This window comes from Oncorhynchus nerka, linkage group LG10 (genome assembly GCF_034236695.1).
Source record: "Oncorhynchus nerka isolate Pitt River linkage group LG10, Oner_Uvic_2.0, whole genome shotgun sequence".
NCBI classification, from domain to species: Eukaryota; Metazoa; Chordata; class Actinopteri; order Salmoniformes; family Salmonidae; genus Oncorhynchus; species Oncorhynchus nerka.
The window spans coordinates 96,652,579-96,660,078 of record NC_088405.1 but is presented as its reverse complement, the minus strand read 5'-3'; the positions used below and the strand labels follow the sequence as shown (position 1 = coordinate 96,660,078).

General features: G+C 43.7%; 1 pseudogene; it reads left to right on the top strand.

The window, feature by feature from the left end:
- The window catches only part of LOC115126376 (serine/threonine-protein kinase TAO1-B-like), a 55,412-nt pseudogene extending 49,902 nt beyond the window's left edge, over positions 1–5,510 (top strand).
- Positions 5,511–7,500: the final 1,990 nt, after the last annotated feature.

Here is a 7,500-nt window from a genome sequence, read left to right as displayed (position 1 = left end):
CACACACACACACACACTCTCTCCTCTCTGTCCTGTAGGAGTTGAGTGAGAACCAGTCGACCCCTAAGAAGGAGAAGCAGGAGTGGCTGTCCAAGCAGAAGGAGAACTTCCAGCACTTCCAGGTACATTACACGTTAAATCAACGTGAATTATCAATTAATATCAACGTGAATGATCAATTAATATCAACGTGAATTATCAATTAATATCAACGTGAATAATCAATTAATATCAACGTGAATGATCAATTAATATCAACGTGAATTATCAATTAATATCAACGTGAATTATCAATTAACATCAACGTGAATTAACATCAACATGAATTATCAATTAACATCAACGTGAATTATCAATTAACATCAACATGAATTATCAATTAATATCAACGTGAATTATCAATTAATATGAAGGTGAATGATCAATTAACATCAACATTTACATTTAAGTCATTTAGCAGACGCTCTTATCCAGAGCGACTTACAAATTGGACATGAATTATCAATTAACATCAACATGAATTATCAATTAACATCAACGTGAATTATCAATTAACATCAACGTGAATTATCAATTAACATCAACATGAATTATCAATTAACATCAACATGAATTATCAATTAACATCAACGTGAATTATCAATTAATATCAACGTGAATGATCAATTAATATCAACGTGAATTATCAATTAATATCAACGTGAATAATCAATTAACATCAACGTGAATTATCAATTAACATCAACATGAATTATCAATTAACATCAACATGAATTATCAATTAACATCAACGTGAATTATCAATTAACATCAACGTGAATTATCAATTAACATCAACATGAATTATCAATTAACATCAACATGAATTATCAATTAACATCAACGTGAATTATCAATTAATATCAACGTGAATTATCAATTAACATCAACGTGAATTAACATCAACATGAATTATCAATTAATATCAACGTGAATTATCAATTAACATCATCGTGAATAATCAATTAACATCAACGTGAATAATCAATTAACATCAACGTGAATTATCAATTAATATCAACGTGAATAATCAATTAACATCAACGTGAATTATCAATTAATATCAACGTGAATTATCAATTAACATCAACGTGAATTAACATCAACATGAATTATCAATTAACATCAACGTGAATTAACATCAACATGAATTATCAATTAACATCAACGTGAATTATCAATTAATATCAACGTGAATTATCAATTAACATCAACGTGAATTATCAATTAACATCAACGTGAATTATCAATTAACATCAACGTGAATTATCAATTAACATCAACGTGAATTATCAATTAACATCAACGTGAATTATCAATTAATATTAACGTGAATTATCAATTAACATCAACGTGAATTATCAATTAACATCAACGTGAATTATCAATTAACATCAACGTGAATGATCAATTAATATCAACGTGAATTATCAATTAATATCAAGGTGAATGATCAATTAACATCAACGTGAATTATCAATTAACATCAACGTGAATTATCAATTAACATCAACGTGAATTATCAATTAACATCAACGTGAATTATCAATTAATATCAACGTGAATTATCAATTAATATCAACGTGAATTATCAATTAACATCAACGTGAATTATCAATTAACATCAACGTGAATTATCAATTAACATCAACGTGAATTATCAATTAATATCAACGTGAATTATCAATTAACATCAACGTGAATTATCAATTAACATCAACATGAATTAACATCAACATGAATTATCAATTAATATCAACGTGAATTATCAATTAACATCAACGTGAATTAACATCAACATGAATTATCAATTAATATCAACGTGAATTATCAATTAACATCAACGTGAATTATCAATTAACATCAACGTGAATTATCAATTAATATCAACGTGAATTACAGTGGGTCAAAAAAGTATTTAGTCAGCCACCAATTGTGCAAGTTCTCCCACTTAAAAAGATGAGAGAGGCCTGTAATTTTCATCATAGGTACACTTCAACTATGACAGACAAAATGAGAGAAAAAAATCCAGAAAATCACATTGTAGGATGTTTAATGAATTTATTTGCAAATTATGGTGGAAAATAAGTATTTGGTCAATAACAAAAGTTTATCTCAATACTTTGTTATATACCCTTTGTTGGCAATGACAGAGGTCAAATCAGACCCACCCAGCGCCATGCTTACCAAGTGAGACACACATGAAATGAGGGTTTTGGTTTGATGTGTGATTTGTCAGGCTGAGGAGGAAGCCAACCTGTTGAGGAGACAGAGGCAGTACCTGGAGTTGGAGTGTCGACGTTTCAAACGGAGGATGCTCATCGCCAGGCACAACGTGGAGCAGGACCTGGCACGAGAGGTACACAACACATCATATTCACTACAAACGCCGTGAAAGGTCATCGCTCAACACATGGAGTTGCCTCATCTGTGAACATTCTTCTCTTGTCCCCCTCTTTTAACCTCCACCATTTCGGGTTTCAACTCTTCTCTCCTCCCTCCCTCCACCTCTCTCCCTCCTCTCCACTCTCTCTCTCTCTCCACCTCTCTCCTCTCCACCTCTCTCCTCTCCTCTCTCTCCACCTCTCTCCTCTCTCTCTGTCTCTCTCTCTCCACCTCTCTCCTCTCTATCTCTCTCTATCTCTCTCTCTCCACTCTCTCTCTCTCTCTCTGTGTGTGTGTCAGGAGTTGAATAAGCGTCAGACCCAGAAGGACTTGGAGCATGCCATGCTGCTCAGACATCACGAGTCGATGCAGGAGCTGGAGTTCAGACATCTGGGAACCATCCAGAAGATGAGGGCGGAGCTTATCAGGACGCAGCACCAGACGGAACTGACCAATCAGCTGGAGTACAACAAGAGGAGGGAGAGAGAACTGAGACGCAAACACGTCATGGAGGTTCGACAGCAACCCAAGAGTTTAAAGGTGAGGGAGAGAGGGAGAGAGAGAGAGAGAGAGGGAGAGAGAGAGAGAGAGAGGAGAGAGAGAGGAAGAGGGAGAGGGAGAACGAATCCCATTCAAAGCAACGTTCCATGATCAATATTTGTTGTACCATTTTCAACACCCACCTATTGTACTTTACCCCCCCCAGTCCAAAGAGCTGCAGATTAAGAAGCAGTTCCAGGACACGTGTAAGATCCAGACACGGCAGTTCAAGGCCCTGAAGAACCACCTGTTGGAGAGCACTCCCAAGGCCGACCACAAGGCGGTGCTCAAGAGGCTGAAGGAGGAGCAGACCAGGAAACTGGCCATTCTGGCCGAGCAGTACGACCACTCTAACAACCACATGTTGTCCACACAGGCTGTGAGTACCACACACACGCTCTAGTCTACACAATCTGATAGCACACACACACACACACGCTCTAGTCTACACAATCTGATAGCACACACACACACGCTCTAGTCTACACAATCTGATAGCACACACACACACTAGTCTACACAATCTGATAGCACACACACACACGCTCTAGTCTACACAATATGCTACCACACACACACACTAGTCTACACAATCTGGTAGCACACACACACGCTCTAGTCTACACAATCTGATAGCACACACACACACGCTCTAGTCTACACAATATGCTACCACACACACACACACACACGCTCTAGTCTACACAATATGCTACCACACACACACGCTCTAGTCTACGCAATCTGATACCACACACACATACACTCTAGTCTACACAACATGCTACCACACACACACACAAACACACACTAGTCTACACAATCTGATACCACACACACGCGCGCTCTAGTCTACGCAATCTGATACCACACACACATACACTCTAGTCTACACAACATGCTACCACACACACACACACACACACACACACACACTAGTCTACACAAACTGATACCACACACACACACTAGTCTACACAACTGATACCACACACACACACACACACTAGTCTACACAATCTGAAACCACACACTGGCAAAACAGGCTCAATCCCCTCCCCACCCCTCCCTCCCTCCTTCCCCACCCCTCTCTCCCTCCCCACCCCTCTCCCTCCCCACCCCTGCCTCCCTCCCTCCCCACCCCTGCCTCCCTCCCTCCCCATCCCGCCTTCCCTCCCTCCCCCCACCCACCCCTCCCTCCCTCCCTCCCTCCCTCCCTCCCCACCCACCCTCTCTCTCTCCTCCTCACCCACCCCTCTCTCCCTCCCTCCCCACCCACCCCTCTCTCTCTCCCTCCCTCCCCATCCCGCCTTCCTCCCTCCCCACCCCTCCCTCTCCCTCTGCAGCTGCGTTTGGACGAAGCCCAAGAGGGTGAGTGTCAGGTGCTGAGGCAGCAGCTGCATCAGGAGTTGGAGCTGCTGAACGCCTACCAGAGTAAAATCAAGATGCAGACAGACGCCCAGCACGACAGAGAGAGGAAGGACCTGGAGCAGAGAGTGTCGCTCCGCAGGGCTCTACTGGAACACAAGGTAGGGAATGGGCGGGGTGGCGGGGTGTTGGCATCGCAGTGTGTGTGTGTTTGTGTGTGTATCTGACTGTCCCCCCCCTATCTCTCTCGGTGTGTGTCTCCCTCCAGATTGAGGAGGAGATGCTGTCTCTGCAGAACGAGCGCGTGGAGCGTATCAGGTCTCTGTTGGAGCGCCAGGCCAGGGAGACGGAGGCCTTCGACTCAGAGTCCATGAGACTAGGCTTCAGCAACATGGTGCTGTCCAACGTGCAGGGCTCGGACACACACGCCAGCCCGGGGGGGTCTGGAGCGTCTCAACAAAGCCATCACCAGGGGGGGGGGTCCAGCTCCCAGCAGCCGTGGGGTCACCCTGTGCTGGCTGGGGGACCCCCTCCCTGGAGCCTGCATCAGCCCTCTGGAGGGGGAGTCAGAGGGGAGTGGGGTGGGAGTGGGGGGTCAGGAACAGCCCCAGGTTATGAGGAGGGCGTCGACGTCGGGGGTGGGCGGAGTGAACAGGGCATGAGCAGGAGCGCCAGCATCACCTCCCAAATCTCCAACGGATTACACCTGTCATACACCTAGACACACACACACACCACACACACACACACACACACGCACACACACACACACACACACACAGACTGACTGAAGTCACACACACTGAAGACACACACACACACAGACTGACTGAAGTCACACACACTGAAGACACACACACACCACACCACACACACACACACACACACACACACCACACACACAACACACACACACACACAGACTGACTGAAGTCACACACTGAAGACACACACACACAGACGATGAACACACTTGTCGTTAGCCTTGAAACACACACAGCTGGTGTACCAACCATCTTAACACACACTGAACTAAACACACTTGTGATTTGGGGCGGCAGGTAGCCTAGTGGTTAGAGTGTAGGGGGGTTAGGTAGCCTCGTGGTTAGAGTGTAGGGGGGTTAGGTAGTCTAGTGGTTAGAGTGTAGGGGGGTTAGGTAGTCTAGTGGTTAGAGTGTAGGGGGTTAGGTAGTCTAGTGGTTAGAGTGTAGGGGGCAGGTAGTCTAGTGGTTAGAGTGTAGGGGGGCAGATAGCCTAGTGGTTAGAGTGTAGGGCGGCAGGTAGCCTAGTGGTTAGAGTGTAGGGGGTTAGGTAGCCTAGTGGTTAGAGTGTAGGGGGTTAGGTAGTCTAGTGGTTAGAGTGTAGGGGGGTTAGGTAGTCTAGTGGTTAGAGTGTAGGGGGGTTAGGTAGCCTCGTGGTTAGAGTGTAGGGGGGTTAGGTAGCCTAGTGGTTAGAGTGTAGGGGGGTTAGGTAGTGGTTAGACTGTAGGGGCGGCAGGTAGCCTAGTGGTTAGAGTGTAGGGGGGGCAGGTAGCCTAGTGGTTAGAGTGTAGGGGGTTAGGTAGCCTAGTGGTTAGAGTGTAGGACTAGTATCCATAAAGGTTGATTGATCGAATCCCCAAGCTGACAAGGTAAAAATCTGTCATTCTGCCACTGAACAAGGCAGTTAACCCACAGTTCCCAGGCCGTCATTGTAAATAATAATTAGTTCTTAACTGACTTGCCTAGTTAAATAAAGGTTAAATAAAAATTAAAATGCACCAAACCATAATCACACAGGGATGCTGGTCTTCCACAAACTTACAAACGTGCGCACGCACACGGCTAGCATGCACATTGAAAACAGCACCCTAGGTTGGGGGTCATAGGGGGACCAATATCCCTTCCTCCCCATTCTATTTCTCTCTCTCTTCCTCCCTGTTTCTCATCAACACTGTCATCTTCTCTTCAATACTGATAGTATAGACTGACAGGACAGGAGACAGTGGAATACAGGAACCCAGCCATGTTGGGATACAGTAACCTAGCCATATTAGAATACAGTAACCTAGCCTTGTTGGAATACAGTAACCCAGCCATATTAGAATACAGTAACCCAGTCATATTAGAATACAGTAACCCAGCCATATTAGAATACAGTAACCCATCCGTGTTAGAATACAGTAACCCAGCCGTGTTAGAATACAGTAACCCATCCGTGTTAGAATACAGTAACCCATCCGTGTTAGAATACAGTAACCCAGCCGTGTTGGAATACAGTAACCCAGCCGTGTTGGAATACAGTAACCCAGTCGTGTTGGAATACAGTAACCTAGCCTTGTTGGAATACAGTAACCCAGCCTTGTTAGAATACAGTAACCTAGCCTTGTTGGAATACAGTAACCCAGCCTTGTTAGAATACAGTAACCCAGCCTTGTTAGAATACAGTAACCTAGCCTTGTTGGAATACAGTAACCCAGCCATATTAGAATACAGTAACCCAGCCATATTAGAATACAGTAACCCAGCCATATTAGAATACAGTAACCCATCCGTGTTAGAATACAGTAACCCAGCCATATTAGAATACAGTAACCCATCCGTGTTAGAATACAGTAACCCAGCCATATTAGAATACAGTAACCCAGCCATATTAGAATACAGTAACCCATCCGTGTTAGAATACATTAACCCAGCCATATGACAATGTAGATGTGCCATAGTCTAATGTCAAACCACGCCAGTCTCCCCGTGTCATGTTGTTTGCCTGTAGACCTACACACTCGTAGTCACTTTACACACGCCCACTTTACGTTTTCGACCAATCCATTTCCTTGAGATGGTCTCATGCAGTAAATCAGGAAGTTGTCATTGATGGAGTGTAAATGCCGTCACACACTAATAAACTCCTTGTAACAATGGCGGCAGGACATGACTTAAGAGAGTGACCATTGATAAACCAACACTTCCTGGTTACTATTTGTTTCGAGGCTGAATATCTATTACAGTTGCCAACAGTGAGATCAAACACATTTATTTTTTATTTTTTTATTTTAGATTTCCTGAAACGGGTGTGTTTTGAATGAGACACAGAAAGACACAGGAAGAGGAACGTTGTAGACAGGTTGTCAGTCAGTCGAGGAAGGAGACACAGAACAAACATCATATCAGAATACGTGTTTAATAGAGA